Consider the following 19,243-nt stretch of genomic DNA (forward strand, 5'->3'; position numbering starts at 1 on the left):
ACCGGATAGGATTAGATACACAGCTCAGCAGACAGTATCACACCGGATAGGATTAGATACACAGCTCAGCAGACAGTATCACACAGGATAGGATTAGATACACGGCTCAGCAGACAGTATCACACAGGAGAAGATTAGATACACAGCTCAGCAGACAGTATCACACCGGATAGGATTAGATACACAGCTCAGCAGACAGTATCACACAGGAGAAGATTAGATACACAGCTCAGCAGACAGTATCACACAGGATAGGATTAGATACACGGCTCAGCAGACAGTATCACACAGAAGAAGATTAGATACACAGCTCAGCAGACAGTATCACACAGGAGAGGATTAGATACACAGCTCAGCAGACAGTATCACACAGGATAGGATTAGATACACGGCTCAGCAGACAGTATCACACAGGAGAAGATTAGATACACAGCTCAGCAGACAGTATCACACAGGATAGGATTAGATACACGGCTCAGCAGACAGTATCACACAGGAGAAGATTAGATACACAGCTCAGCAGACAGTATCACACAGGATAGGATTAGATACACAGCTCAGCAGACAGTATCACACCGGATAGGAGTAGATACACAGCTCAGCAGACAGTATCACACAGGAGAAGATTAGATACACAGCTCAGCAGACAGTATCACACAGGATAGGATTAGATGCACAGCTCAGCAGACAGTATCACACCGGATAGGATTAGATACACAGCTCAGCAGACAGTATCACACAGGAGAAGATTAGATACACAGCTCAGCACACAGTATCACACAGGAGAATATTAGATACACTGCTCAGCAGACCGTATCACACCGGATAGGATTAGATACACAGCTCAGCAGACAGTATCACACAGGAGAAGATTAGATACACTGCTCAGCAGACAGTATCACACAGGAGAAGATTAGATACACTGCTCAGCAGACAGTATCACACAGGAGAAGATTAGATACACTGCTCAGCAGACAGTATCACACAGGAGAAGATTAGATACACAGCTCAGCAGACAGTATCACACAGGAGAAGATTAGATACACAGCTCAGCAGACAGTATCACACCGGATAGGATTAGATACACAGCTCAGCAGACAGTATCACACAGGAGAAGATTAGATACACAGCTCAGCAGACAGTATCACAAAGGAGAAGATTAGATACACAGCTCAGCTGACAGTATCACACAGGAGAAGATTAGATACATAGCTCAGCAGACAGTATCACACAGGAGAAGATTAGATACACGGCTCAGCAGACAGTATCACACAGGAGAAGATTAGATACAGTGCTCAGCAGACAGTATCACACAGGAGAAGATTACTTACACAGCTCAGCAGACAGTATCACACAGGAGAAGATTAGATACACAGCTCAGCAGACAGTATCACACCGGATAGGATTAGATACACAGCTCAGCAGACAGTATCACACAGGAGAAGATTAGATACATGGCTCAGCAGACAGTATCACACAGGAGAATATTAGATACACAGCTCAGCTGACAGTATCACACCGGATAGGATTAGATACACAGCTCAGCAGACAGTATCACACAGGAGAAGATTAGATACACAGCTCAGCAGACAGTATCACACAGGAGAAGATTAGATACATAGCTCAGCAGACAGTATCACACAGGAGAATATTAGATACACTGCTCAGCAGACAGTATCACACCGGATAGGATTAGATACACAGCTCAGCAGACAGTATCACACAGGAGAGGATTAGATACACAGCTCAGCAGACAGTATCACACAGGAGAAGATTAGATACACAGCTCAGCAGACAGTATCACACAGGATAGGATTAGATACACGGCTCAGCAGACAGTATCACACAGGAGAAGATTAGATACACAGCTCAGCAGACAGTATCACACCGGATAGGATTAGATACACAGCTCAGCAGACAGTATCACACAGGAGAGGATTAGATACACAGCTCAGCAGACAGTATCACACAGGAGAATATTAGATACACTGCTCAGCAGACAGTATCACACCGGATAGGATTAGATACACAGCTCAGCAGACAGTATCACACAGGAGAGGATTAGATACACAGCTCAGCAGACAGTATCACACAGGAGAAGATTAGATACACAGCTCAGCAGACAGTATCACACAGGAGAAGATTAGATACACAGCTCAGCAGACAGTATCACAGAGGGTAGGATTAGATACACGGCTCAGCAGACAGTATCACACAGTAGAGGATTAGATACACAGCTCAGCAGACATCACACAGGAGAGGATTAGATACACGGCTCAGCAGACTGTATCACACAGGAGAGGATTAGATACACAGCTCAGCAGACAGTATCACACAGGATAGGATTAGATGCACAGCTCAGCTGACAGTATCACACCGGATAGGATTAGATACACAGCTCAGCAGACAGTATCACACAGGAGAAGATTAGATACACAGCTCAGCAGACAGTATCACACAGGAGAAGATTAGATACACAGCTCAGCAGACAGTATCACACCGGATAGGATTAGATACACAGCTCAGCAGACAGTATCACACAGGAGAAGATTAGATACACAGCTCAGCAGACAGTATCACACAGGAGAAGATTAGATACACAGCTCAGCAGACAGTATCACACCGGATAGGATTAGATACACAGCTCAGCAGACAGTATCACACAGGAGAGGATTAGATACACAGCTCAGCTGACAGTATCACACAGGAGAGGATTAGATACACAGCTCAGCAGACAGTATCACACAGGAGGGGATTAGATACACGGCTCAGCAGACAGTATCACACAGGAGAGGATTAGATACACAGCTCAGCAGACAGTATCACACAGGAGGGGATTAGATACACAGCTCAGCAGACAGTATCACACAGGAGAAGATTAGATACACAGCTCAGCAGACAGTATCACACAGGAGAAGATTAGATACACAGCTCAGCAGACAGTATCACACAGGAGAGGATTAGATACACGGCTCAGCAGACCGTATCACACAGGAGAGGATTAGAAACACTGCTCAGCAGACAGTATCACACAGGAGAGGATTAGATACAATGCTCAGCAGACAGTATCACACAGGAGAGGATTAGATACACGGCTCAGCAGACAGTATCACACAGGAGAGGATTAGATACACGGCTCAGCAGACAGTATCACACAGGAGAGGATTAGAAACACTGCTCAGCAGACAGTATCACACAGGAGAGGATTAGATACAATGCTCAGCAGACAGTATCACACAGGAGAGGATTAGATACACGGCTCAGCAGACAGTATCACACAGGAGAGGATTAGATACACGGCTCAGCAGATGGTATCACACAGGAGAGGATTAGAGATACAGCTCAGCAGACAGTATCACACAGGAGAGGATTAGATACACGGCTCAGCAGACAGTATCATACAGGAGAGGATTAGATACACAGCTCAGCAGACAGTATGACACAGGAGAGGATTAGATACACGGCTCAGCAGACAGTATCACACAGGAGAGGAGTAGATACACGGCTCAGCAGATAGTATCACTCAAGATAGGATTAGATGGACGGCTCAGCAGACAGTATCACACAGGACAGGATTAGATACATAGCTCAGCAGACAGTATCACACAGGGTAGGATTAGATACACAGCTCAGCAGACGGTATCACACAGGACTGGATTAGATACACAGCTCAGCAGACATTATCACACAGGAGGGGATTAGATACATACACAGCTCAGCAAACAGTATCACACAGGACAGGATTAGATACATAGCTCAGCAGACGGTATCACACAGGAGAGGATTAGATACACGGCTCAGCAGACAGTATCACACAGGAGGGGATTAGATACACAGCTCAGCAGACAGTACCACACAGTATAAGATTAGACACACTGCTCAGCAGACAGTATCACACAGGAGAGGATTAGATACACAGCTCAGCAGACAGTATCACACAGGAGGGGATTAGATACACAGCTCAGAAGACAGTATCACACAGTATAAGATTAGATACACTGCTCAGCAGATTATCACAGCATAGGATTAGATACACGGCTCAGCAGACAGTATCAAACAGGAGAGGATTAGATACACAGCTCAGCAGACGGTATTGCACAGGAGAGGATTAGATACACGGCTCCACAGACAGTATCACACAGGAGAGGATTAGATACACTGCTCAGCAGACAGTATCACACTGGAGAGGATTAGATACACAGCTCAGCTGACAGTATCACACAGGATAGAATTAGATCCACAGTTCATCAGACAGTATCACACAGGAGACGATTAGATACACAGCTCAGCAGACAGTATCACACATTACATGATTAGATACACAGCTCAGCAGACAGTATCACACAGGATGGGATTAGATACACGGCTCAGCAGACAGTATCACACAGGAGAGGATTAGATACACAGCTCAGCAGACAGTAACGCACAGGAGATGATTAGATACACAGCTCAGCACACAGTATCACACAGGAGAGGATTAGATACACGGCTCAGCAGACAGTATCACACAGGATAGGATTAGATACACTGCTCAGCAGATGGTATTACACAGTATAGGATTAGATACACAGCTCAGCAGACAGTATCACACAGGATAGGATTAGATACACAGCTCAGCAGACAGTATCACACAGGATAGGATTAGATACACGGCTCAGCAGACAGTATCACATAGGACAGGATTAGATACACAGCTCACCAGACAGTATCACACAGCATAAGATTAGATACACAGGTCAGCAAACAGGATCACACAGGATAGGATTAGATACACGGCTCAGCAGACAGTATCACATAGGATAGGATTAGATACACGGCGCAGCAGACAGTATCACACAGGAGAGGATTAGAGACACAGCTCAGCAGACAGTATCACACAGTATAAGATTAGATACACTGCTCAGCAGACAGTATCGCACAGGAGAGGATTAGATACACGGCTCAGCAGACGGTATCGCACAGGAGAGGATTAGATACACGGCTCCACAGACAGTATCACACAGGAGAGGATTAGATACACGGCTCAGCAGACAGTATCACACAGGAAAGGATTAGATATATGACACAGCAGACAGTATCACACAGGAGAGGATTAGATACACGGCTCAGCAGACAGTATCACACAGGAGAGGATTAGATACACAGCTCAGCAGACAGTATCACACAGGGCGGGATTAGATATATGACACAGCAGACAGTATCACACAGGAGAGGATTAGATACACAGTTCATCAGACAGTATCACACAGGAGAGGATTAGATACACAGCTCAGCAGACAGTATCACACAGGGTAGGATTAGAGATACACGGCTCAGCAGACAGTATCACACAGGAGAGGATTAGATACACAGCTCAGCAGACGGTATCACACAGGAGAGTATTAGATACACTGCTCAGCAGACAGTATCACATAGGATAGGATTAGATACACAGCTAAGCACACAGTATCACACAGGAGAGGATTAGATACACAGCTCAGCAGACAGTATCACACAGGAGAGGATTAGATACACGGCTCAGCAGACAGTATCACACAGGAGAGGATTAGATGCACAGCTCAGCAGACGGTATCACACAGGAGAGGATTAGATACACAGCTCAGCAGATGGTATCATACGGGAGATGATTAGATACACAGCTCAGCAGACAGTATCACACAGGAGAGGATTAGATACACTGCTCAGCAGACATTATCACACAGGATAGGATTAGATACACGGCTCAGCAGACATTATCACACAGCATAGGATTAGATACACGGCTCAGCAGACAGAATCACACAGGAGGGGATTAGATACACAGCTCAGCAGACAGTATCACACAGGAGAGGATTAGATACACAGTTCATCAGACAGTATCACACAGGAGTGGATTAGATACACAGTTCATCAGACAGTATCACACAGGAGTGGATTAGATACACGGCTCAGCAGACAGTATCACACAGGAGAGGATTAGATACACAGCTTATCAGACAGTATCGCACAGGGCGGGATTAGATACACGACTCAGCAGACGGTATCACACAAGATAGGATTAGATATACAGTTCATCAGACAGTATCACACAGGAGAGGATTAGATACACAGCTCAGCAGACAGTATCACACAGGATAGGATTAGATAAACAGTTCATCAGACAGTATCACACAGGAGAGGATTAGATACACGGCTCAGCAGACAGTATCACACAGGAGAGGATTAGATACACTGCTCAGCAGACAGTACCACACAGGATAGGATTAGATACACTGCTCAGCAGACAGTATCACACAGGAGGGGATTAGATACACAGCTCAGCAGACAGTATTACACAGGAGAGGATTAGATACACGGCTCAGCAGATGGTATTACACAGGATAGGATTAGATACACGGCTCAGCAGACATTATCACACAGGATAGGATTAGATACACGGCTCAGCAGACATTATCACACAGCATAGGATTAGATACACGGCTCAGCAGACAGAATCACACAGGAGGGGATTAGATACACAGCTCAGCAGACAGTATCACACAGGAGAGGATTAGATACACAGTTCATCAGACAGTATCACACAGGAGTGGATTAGATACACAGTTCATCAGACAGTATCACACAGGAGTGGATTAGATACACGGCTCAGCAGACAGTATCACACAGGAGAGGATTAGATACACAGCTTATCAGACAGTATCGCACAGGGCGGGATTAGATACACGACTCAGCAGACGGTATCACACAAGATAGGATTAGATATACAGTTCATCAGACAGTATCACACAGGAGAGGATTAGATACACAGCTCAGCAGACAGTATCACACAGGATAGGATTAGATAAACAGTTCATCAGACAGTATCACACAGGAGAGGATTAGATACACGGCTCAGCAGACAGTATCACACAGGAGAGGATTAGATACACTGCTCAGCAGACAGTATCACACAGGATAGGATTAGATACACTGCTCAGCAGACAGTATCACACAGGAGGGGATTAGATACACAGCTCAGCAGACAGTATTACACAGGAGAGGATTAGATACACGGCTCAGCAGATGGTATTACACAGGATAGGATTAGATACACGGCTCAGCAGACATTATCACACAGGATAGGATTAGATACACGGCTCAGCAGACATTATCACACAGCATAGGATTAGATACACGGCTCAGCAGACAGAATCACACAGGAGGGGATTAGATACACAGCTCAGCAGACAGTATCACACAGGAGAGGATTAGATACACAGTTCATCAGACAGTATCACACAGGAGTGGATTAGATACACAGTTCATCAGACAGTATCACACAGGAGTGGATTAGATACACGGCTCAGCAGACAGTATCACACAGGAGAGGATTAGATACACAGCTTATCAGACAGTATCGCACAGGGCGGGATTAGATACACGACTCAGCAGACGGTATCACACAAGATAGGATTAGATATACAGTTCATCAGACAGTATCACACAGGAGAGGATTAGATACACAGCTCAGCAGACAGTATCACACAGGATAGGATTAGATAAACAGTTCATCAGACAGTATCACACAGGAGAGGATTAGATACACGGCTCAGCAGACAGTATCACACAGGAGAGGATTAGATACACTGCTCAGCAGACAGTATCACACAGGATAGGATTAGATACACTGCTCAGCAGACAGTATCACACAGGAGGGGATTAGATACACAGCTCAGCAGACAGTATTACACAGGAGAGGATTAGATACACGGCTCAGCAGATGGTATTACACAGGATAGGATTAGATACACGGCTCAGCAGACATTATCACACAGCATAGGATTAGATACACGGCTCAGCAGACAGAATCACACAGGAGGGGATTAGATACACAGCTCAGCAGACAGTATCACACAGGAGAGGATTAGATACACAGTTCATCAGACAGTATCACACAGGAGTGGATTAGATACACGGCTCAGCAGACAGTATCACACAGGAGAGGATTAGATACACAGCTTATCAGACAGTATCGCACAGGGCGGGATTAGATACACGACTCAGCAGACGGTATCACACAAGATAGGATTAGATATACAGTTCATCAGACAGTATCACACAGGAGAGGATTAGATACACAGCTCAGCAGACAGTATCACACAGGATAGGATTAGATAAACAGTTCATCAGACAGTATCACACAGGAGAGGATTAGATACACGGCTCAGCAGACAGTATCACACAGGAGAGGATTAGATACACTGCTCAGCAGACAGTATCACACAGGATAGGATTAGATACACTGCTCAGCAGACAGTATCACACAGGAGGGGATTAGATACACAGCTCAGCAGACAGTATTACACAGGAGAGGATTAGATACACGGCTCAGCAGACAGACAGTATCGCACAGGGCGGGATTAGATACACAGCTCAGCAGACAGTATCGCACAGGGCGGGATTAGATACACAGCTCAGCAGACAGTATCACACAGGAAAGGATTAGATCCACAGCTCAGCAGACAGTATCACACAGGATAGGATTAGATACACATCTCAGCACACAGTATCACACAGGAGAGGATTAGATACACGGCTCAGCAGACAGTCACACAGGAGAGGATTAGATACACGGCTCAGCAAACAGAGTCACACAGGAGAGGATTAGATACACAGCTCATCAGACAGTATCACACAGGAGAGGATTAGATACACAGCTCAGCTGACAGTATCACACAGGAGAGGATTAGATACACAGCTCAGCAGACGGTATCACACAGGAGAGTATTAGATACACTGCTCAGCAGATAGTATCACATAGGATAGGATTAGATACACAGCTCAGCACACAGTATCACACAGGAGAGGATTAGATACACAGCTCAGCAGACAGTATCACACAGGATAGCATTAGATACACGGCTCAGCAGACAGTATCACACAGGAGAGGATTAGATACACAGCTCAGCAGACGGTATCACACAGGACAGGATTAGATACACAGCTCAGCAGATGGTATCATACAGGAGATGATTAGATACACTGCTCAGCAGATGGTATTACACAGGATAGGATTAGATACACGGCTCAGCAGACATTATCACACAGGATAGGATTAGATACACGGCTCAGCGAGACATTATCACACAGGAGATGATTAGATACACAGCATAGGATTAGATACACAGCTCAGCAGACAGTATCACACAGCATAGGATTAGATACACGGCTCAGCAGACAGAATCACACAGGAGGGGATTAGATACACAGCTCAGCAGACAGTAACGCACAGGAGAGGATTAGATACACAGCTCAGCAGACAGTATCACACAGGAGAGGATTAGATACACGGCTCAGCAGACAGTATCACACAGGATAGGATTAGATACACTGCTCAGCAGATGGTATTACACAGTATAGGATTAGATACACAGCTCAGCAGACAGTATCACACAGGATAGGATTAGATACACAGCTCAGCAGACAGTATCACACAGGATAGGATTAGATACACGGCTCAGCAGACATTATCACACAGGAGATGATTAGATACACAGCATAGGATTAGATACACAGCTCAGCAGACAGTATCACATAGGACAGGATTAGATACACAGCTCACCAGACAGTATCACACAGCATAAGATTAGATACACAGGTCAGCAAACAGGATCACACAGGATAGGATTAGATACACGGCTCAGCAGACAGTATCACATAGGATAGGATTAGATACACGGCACAGCAGACAGTATCACACAGGAGAGGATTAGAGACACAGCTCATCTGACAGTATCACACAGGAGGGCATTAGATACACAGCTCAGCAGACAGTATCACACAGTATAAGATTAGATACACTGCTCAGCAGACAGTATCGCACAGGAGAGGATTAGATACACGGCTCAGCAGACGGTATCGCACAGGAGAGGATTAGATACACGGCTCCACAGACAGTATCACACAGGAGAGGATTAGATACACGGCTCAGCAGACAGTATCACACAGGAAAGGATTAGATATATGACACAGCAGACAGTATCACACAGGAGAGGATTAGATACACGGCTCAGCAGACAGTATCGCACAGGGCGGGATTAGATATATGACACAGCAGACAGTATCACACAGGAGAGGATTAGATACACAGTTCATCAGACAGTATCACACAGGAGAGGATTAGATACACAGCTCAGCAGACAGTATCACACAGGAAGGGATTAGATACACAGTTCATCAGACAGTATCACACAGGAGAGGATTAGATACACAGCTCAGCAGACAGTATCACATAGGATAGGATTAGATACACAGCTAAGCACACAGTATCACACAGGAGAGGATTAGATACACAGCTCAGCAGACAGTATCACACAGGATAGGATTAGATACACGGCTCAGCAGACAGTATCACACAGGAGAGGATTAGATGCACAGCTCAGCAGACGGTATCACACAGGAGAGGATTAGATACACAGCTCAGCAGATGGTATCATACGGGAGATGATTAGATACACTGCTCAGCAGATGGTATTACACAGGATAGGATTAGATACACGGCTCAGCAGACATTATCACACAGGATAGGATTAGATACACGGCTCAGCAGACATTATCACACAGCATAGGATTAGATACACGGCTCAGCAGACAGAATCACACAGGAGGGGATTAGATACACAGCTCAGCAGACAGTATCACAGGATAAGATTAGATACACTGCTCAGCAGACGGTATCACACAGGACAGGATTAGATGCACAGCTCAGCAGACAGTATCACAAAGGAGAGGATTAGATAAACAGCTCAGCAGACAGTATCACACAGGAGAGGATTAGATACACAGTTCATCAGACAGTATCACACAGGAGTGGATTAGATACACAGTTCATCAGACAGTATCACACAGGAGTGGATTAGATACACGGCTCAGCAGACAGTATCACACAGGAGAGGATTAGATACACAGCTTATCAGACAGTATCGCACAGGGCGGGATTAGATACACGACTCAGCAGACGGTATCACACAAGATAGGATTAGATATACAGTTCATCAGACAGTATCACACAGGAGAGGATTAGATACACAGCTCAGCAGACAGTATCACACAGGATAGGATTAGATAAACAGTTCATCAGACAGTATCACACAGGAGAGGATTAGATACACGGCTCAGCAGACAGTATCACACAGGAGAGGATTAGATACACTGCTCAGCAGACAGTATCACACAGGATAGGATTAGATACACTGCTCAGCAGACAGTATCACACAGGAGGGGATTAGATACACAGCTCAGCAGACAGTATTACACAGGAGAGGATTAGATACACGGCTCAGCAGACAGACAGTATCGCACAGGGCGGGATTAGATACACAGCTCAGCAGACAGTATCGCACAGGGCAGGATTAGATCCACAGCTCAGCAGACAGTATCACACAGGATAGGATTAGATACACATCTCAGCACACAGTATCACACAGGAGAGGATTAGATACACGGCTCAGCAAACAGAGTCACACAGGAGAGGATTAGATACACAGCTCATCAGAGAGTATCACACAGGAGAGGATTAGATACACAGCTCAGCTGACAGTATCACACAGGAGAGGATTAGATACACTGCTCAGCAGACAGTATCACACAGGAGAGTATTAGATACACTGCTCAGCAGACAGTATCACATAGGATAGGATTAGATACACAGCTCAGCACACAGTATCACACAGGAGAGGATTAGATACACAGCTCAGCAGACGGTATCACACAGGAGAGTATTAGATACACTGCTCAGCAGACAGTATCACATAGGATAGGATTAGATACACAGCTCAGCACACAGTATCACACAGGAGAGGATTAGATACACAGCTCAGCAGACAGTATCACACAGGATAGCATTAGATACACGGCTCAGCAGACAGTATCACACAGGAGAGGATTAGATACACAGCTCAGCAGACGGTATCACACAGGACAGGATTAGATACACAGCTCAGCAGATGGTATCATACAGGAGATGATTAGATACACTGCTCAGCAGATGGTATTACACAGGATAGGATTAGATACACGGCTCAGCAGACATTATCACACAGGATAGGATTAGATACACGGCTCAGCGAGACATTATCACACAGGAGATGATTAGATACACAGCATAGGATTAGATACACAGCTCAGCAGACAGTATCACACAGCATAGGATTAGATACACGGCTCAGCAGACAGAATCACAGAGGAGGGGATTAGATACACAGCTCAGCAGACAGTATCACATTATAAGATTAGATACACTGCTCAGCAGACAGTATCGCACAGGAGAGGATTAGATGCATAGCTCAGCAGACGGTATCACACAGGACAAGATTAGATACACAGCTCAGCAGACAGTATCACAAAGGAGAGGATTAGATACACAGCTCAGCAGACAGTATCACACAGGAGAGGATTAGATAAACAGCTCAGCAGACAGTATCACACAGGAGAGGATTAGATACACAGTTCATCAGACAGTATCACACAGGAGTGGATTAGATACACGGCTCAGCAGACAGTATCACACAGGAGAGGATTAGATACACAGCTTATCAGACAGTATCGCACAGGGCGGGATTAGATACACGACTCAGCAGACGGTATCACACAGGAGAGGATTAGATACACAGTTCATCAGACAGTATCACACAGGAGAGGATTAGATACACAGCTCATCAGACAGTATCACACAGGAGAGGATTAGATACACAGCTCAGCTGACAGTATCACACAGGAGAGGATTAGATACACAGCTCAGCTGACAGTATCACACAGGAGAAGATTAGATACACAGCTCAGCTGACAGTATCACACAGGAGAGGATTAGAAACACAGCTCAGCAGACAGTATCACACAGCATAGGATTAGATACACAGCACAGCAGACTGTATCACACGGGTGGATTAGATACACGGCTCAGCAGACAGTATCGCACAGGGCGGGATTAGATACACGGCTCAGCAGACAGTATCACACAGAGGATTACATACACAGCTCAGCACACAGTATCACACAGGAAAGGATTAGATACACAGCTCAGCAGAGAGTATCGCACAGGAGAGGATTAGATACACAGCTCAGCAGTCGGTATCACACAGGAGAGGATTAGATACACTGCTCAGCAGACGGTATCACACAGGAGAGGATTAGATACACGGTTCAGCAGACAGTATCACACAGGGTAGGATTAGAGATACAGCTCAGCAGACATTATCACACAGCATAGGATTAGATACACAGCTCAGCAGACAGTATCACACAGCATAGGATTAGATACATGGCTCAGCAGACAGTATTACACAGCATAGGATTAGATACACAGCTCAGCAGGCAGTATCACACAGGAGAGGATTAGATACACAGCTCAGCAAACAGTATCACACAGGAGAGGATTAGATACATAGCTCAGCAGACTGTACCACACAGGAGAGGATTAGATACACAGCTCAGCAGACAGTATCACACAGGAAAGGATTAGATACACAGCTCAGCAGATGGTATCACACCGGATAGGATTAGATACACAGCTCAGCAGACAGTATCACACAGGAGAAGATTAGATACACAGCTCAGCAGACAGTATCACACAGGAGAAGATTAGATACACAGCTCAGCAGACAGTATCACACAGGAGAAGATTAGATACACTGCTCAGCAGACAGTATCACACCGGATAGGATTAGATACACAGCTCAGCAGACAGTATCACACAGGAGAGGATTAGATACACGGCTCAGCAGACAGTATCACACCGGATAGGATTAGATACACAGCTCAGCAGACAGTATCACACAGGAGAAGATTAGATACACAGCTGAGCAGACAGTATCACACCTGATAGGATTAGATACACAGCTCAGCAGACAGTATCACACAGTATAAGATTAGATACACTGCTCAACAGACAGTATCACACAGGAGAGGATTAGATACACAGCTCAGCAGACAGTATCGCACAGGAAAGGATTAGACACACTGCTCAGCAGACGGTATCGCACAGGAGAGGATTAGATACACGGCTCAGCAGACGGTATCGCACAGGAGAGGATTAGATACACGGCTCCACAGACAGTATCACACAGGAGAGGATTAGATACACGGCTCAGTAGACAGTATCACACAGGAAAGGATTAGATACATAGCTCAGCAGACGGTATCACACAGGACAGGATTAGATACACAGCTCAGCAGATGGTATCACACAGGAGTGGATTAGATACACAGCTCAGCAGACAGTATCGCACAGGGCGGGATTAGATACACGGCTCAGCAGACAGTATCACACAGGATAGGATTAGATACACAGTTCATCAGACAGTATCACACAGGAGTGGATTAGATACACAGCTCAGCAGACAGTATCGCACAGGGCGGGATTAGATACACGGCTCAGCAGACAGTATCACACAGGATAGGATTAGATACACAGTTCATCAGACAGTATCACACAGGAGTGGATTAGATACACAGCTCAGCAGACAGTATCGCACAGGATAGGATTAGATACACAGCTCAGCAGACAGTATCACACAGGAGTGGATTAGATCCACGGCTCAGCAGACAGTATCGCACAGGGCGGGATTAGATACACGGCTCAGCAGACAGTATCACACAGGATAGGATTAGATGCACAGCTCAGCAGACAGTATCACACAGGATAGGATTAGATACACAGCTCAGCAGACAGTATCACAAAGGATAGGATTAGATACACAGCTCAGCAGCTGGTATCACACAGGATAGGTTTAGATACACTGCTCAGCAGATGGTATCACACAGGATATGATTAGATACAGGGCTCAGCAGACAGTATCACAGAGGAGAGGATTAGTTACACGGCTCAGCAGATGGTATCACACAGGATAGGATTAGATACACAGCTCAGTAGACAGTATCACACTGGAGAGGATTAGATACACAGCTCAGCAGACAGTATCACACAGGATAGGATTAGATGCACAGCTCATCAGACAGTATCACACAGGAGAGGATTAGATACACAACTCAGCAGACAGTATCACACAGGAGTGGATTAGATACACGGCTCAGCAGACAGTATCGCACAGGGCGGGATTAGATACACGACTCAGCAGACAGTATCACACAGGATAGGATTAGATACACAGCTCAGTAGACAGTATCACACAGGATAGGATTAGATACACGGCTCAGCAGACAGTATCACACAGGAGAGGATTAGATACACAGCTCAGCAGACAGTATTACACAGGAGAGGATTAGATGCACGGCTCAGCAGACAGTATCACACAGGAGAGGATGAGATACACAACATAGGTTTAGATACACAGCTCAGCAGACAGTATCACACAGCATAGGATTAGATACACGGCTCAACAGACAGTATCACACAGGAGGGGATTAGATACACAGCTCAGCAGACAGTATCACACAGGAGGGGATTAGATACACAGCTCAGCAGACAGTATCACACAGGATAAGATTAGATACACAGCTTAGCAGGCAGTATCACACAGGATAAGATTAGATACACAGCTCAGCAGACAGTATTACACAGGAGAGGATTAGATGCACAGCTCAGCAGACAGTATCACACAGGACAGGATTAGATACATAGCTCAGCAGACAGTATCACACAGGAGAGGATTAGATACACTGCTCAGCAGACAGTAACACACAGGAGGGGATTAGATACACAGCTGAGGAGACAGTATCACACAGGAGAGGATTAGATACACTGCTCAGCATACAGTATCACACAGCATAGGATTAGATACACAGCTCAGCAGGCAGTATCACACAGTATAAGATTAGATACACAGCTCAGCAGACAGTATCACACATTATAGGATTAGATACACTTCTCAGCAGACAGTATCACACAGGACAGGATTAGATACACAGCTCAGCAGACAGTATCACACAGGAGAGGATTAGATACACAGCTCAGCAGACAGTATCACACAGCGTAGGATTAGATACACAGCTCAGCAGACAGTATCACACAGGAGAGGATTAGATACACAGATCAGCAGACAGTATCACACAGCATAGGATTAGATACACAGCTCAGCAGACCGTATCACACAGGAGTGGATTAGATACACGGCTCAGCAGACAGTATCGCACAGGGCGGGATTAGATACACGGTTCATCAGACAGTATCACACAGGAGAATATTAGATACACTGCTCAGCAGATAGTATCACACAGGAGAGTATTAGATACACAGCTCAGCAGACGGTATCACACAGGAGAGAATTAGATACACAAATCAGCAGACAGTATCACACAGGATTAGATACACAGCTCAGCAGACAGTATCACACAGGAGAGGATGAGATACACAGCATAGGTTTAGATACACAGCTCAGCAGACAGTATCACACAGCATAGGATTAGATACACAGCTCAACAGACAGTATCACACAGGAGGGGATTAGATACACAGCTCAGCAGACAGTATCACACAGGAGGGGATTAGATACACAGCTCAGCAGACAGTATCACACAGGAGGGGATTAGATACACAGCTCAGCAGACAGTATCACACAGGATAAGATTAGATGCACAGCTCAGCAGACAGTATCACACAGGACAGGATTAGATACACAGCTCAGCAGACAGTATCACACAGGAGAGGATTAGATACACTGCTCAGCATACAGTATCACACAGCATAGAATTAGATACACAGCTCAGCAGACAGTATCACACAGGACAGGATTAGATACACAGCTCAGCAGACAGTATCACACAGGAGAGGATTAGATACACAGCTCAGCAGACAGTATCACACAGGATAGGATTAGATACACAGCTCAGCAGACAGTATCACACAGGATAGGATTAGATACACAACTCAGCAGACAGTATCTCACAGGAGAGGATTAGATACACGGCTCAGCAGACAGTATCACACAGCATAGGATTAGATACACGGCTCAGCAGACAGTATCACACAGCATAGGATTAGATACACGGCTCAGCAGACAGTATCACACAGGAGGGGATTAGATACACGGCTCAGCAGACAGTATCTCACAGGAGAGGATTAGATACACAGCTCAGCAGACAGTATCACACAGCATAGGATTAGATACACGGCTCAGCAGACAGTATCACACAGCGTAGGATTAGATACACAGCTCAGCAGACAGTATCACACAGGAGAGGATTAGATACACAGATCAGCAGACAGTATCACACAGCATAGGATTAGATACACAGCTCAGCAGACAGTATCACACAGGAGTGGATTAGATACACGGCTCAGCAGACAGTATCGTACAGGGTGGGATTAGATACACGGTTCATCAGACAGTATCACACAGGAGAGGATTAGATACACTGCTCAGCAGACAGTATCACACAGGAGATTATTAGATACACAGCTCAGCAGATGATATCACACAGGAGAGAATTAGATACACAGCTCAGCAGACAGTATCACACAGGATTAGATACATAGCTCAGCAGACAGTATCACACAGGAGAGGATTAGATACACAGCTCGGCAGACAGTATCACACAGGAGAGGATGAGATACACAGCATAGGTTTAGATACACAGCTCAGCAGACAGTATCACACAGCATAGGATTAGATACACGGCTCAACAGACAGTATCACACAGGAGGGGATTAGATACACAGCTCAGCAGACAGTATCACACAGGAGGGGATTAGATACACAGCTCAGCAGACAGTATCACACAGGAGAGGATTAGATACACAGCTCAGCAGACAGTATCACACAGGAGAGTATTAGATACACAGCTCAGCAGACGGTATCACACAGGAGAGAATTAGATACACAGCTCAGCAGACAGTATCACACAGGATTAGATACATAGCTCAGCAGACAGTATCACACAGGAGATGATGAGATACACATCATAGGTTTAGATACACAGCTCAGCAGACAGTATCACACAGCATAGGATTAGATACACGGCTCAACAGACAGTATCACACAAGAGGGGATTAGATACACAGCTCAGCAGACAGTATCACACAGGAGGGGATTAGATACAAAGCTCAGCAGACAGTATCACACAGGAGGGGATTAGATACACAGCTCAGCAGACAGTATTACACAGGAGAGGATTAGATGCACAGCTCAGCAGACAGTATCACACAGGATAAGATTAGATACACAGCTCAGCAGACAGTATTACACAGGAGAGGATTAGATACACGGCTCAGCAGACAGTATCACACCGGATAGGATTAGATACACAGCTCAGCAGACAGTATCACACCGGATAGGATTAGATACACAGCTCAGCAGACAGTATCACACAGGACAGGATTAGATACACAGCTCAGCAGACAGTATCACACAGGAGAGGATTAGATACACAGCTCAGCAGACAGTATCACACAGGATAGGATTAGATACACAGCTCAGCAGACAGTATCACACAGGATAGGATTAGATACACAACTCAGCAGACAGTATCTCACAGGAGAGGATTAGATACATGGCTCAGCAGACAGTATCACACAGCATAGGATTAGATACACGGCTCAGCAGACAGTATCACACAGGAGGGGATTAGATACACAGCTGAGGAGACAGTATCACACAGCATAGAATTAGATACACAGCTCAGCAGGCAGTATCACACAGTATAAGATTAGATACACAGCTCAGCAGACAGTATCACACAGCATAGGATTAGATACACGGCTCAGCAGACAGTATCACACAGGACAGGATTAGATACACAGCTCAGCAGACAGTATCACACAGGAGAGGATTAGATACACAGCTCAGCAGACAGTATCACACAGGAGAGGATTAGATACACAGATCAGCAGACAGTATCACACAGCATAGGATTAGATACACAGCTCAGCAGACAGTATCACACAGGAGTGGATTAGATACACGGCTCAGCAGACAGTATCGCACAGGGCGGCATTAGATACACAGCTCAGCAGACAGTATCACACAGGAGAGTATTCGATACACAGCTCAGCAGACAGTATCACACAGGAGAGGATGAGATACACAGCATAGGTTTAGATACACAGCTCAGCAGACAGTATCACACAGCATAGGATTAGATACACGGCTCAACAGACAGTATCACACAGGAGGGGATTAGATACATAGCTCAGCAGACAGTATCACACAGGAGGGGATTAGATACACGGCTCAGCAGACAGTATCACACAGGATAAGATTAGATACACAGCTCAGCAGACAGTATTACACAGGAGAGGATTAGATACACGGCTCAGCAGACAGTATCACAC

This window comes from Phyllobates terribilis, unplaced genomic scaffold (assembly GCF_046119375.1).
Source record: "Phyllobates terribilis strain yellow unplaced genomic scaffold, ASM4611937v1 Scaffold_883__1_contigs__length_573848, whole genome shotgun sequence".
NCBI classification, from domain to species: domain Eukaryota; kingdom Metazoa; phylum Chordata; class Amphibia; order Anura; family Dendrobatidae; genus Phyllobates; species Phyllobates terribilis.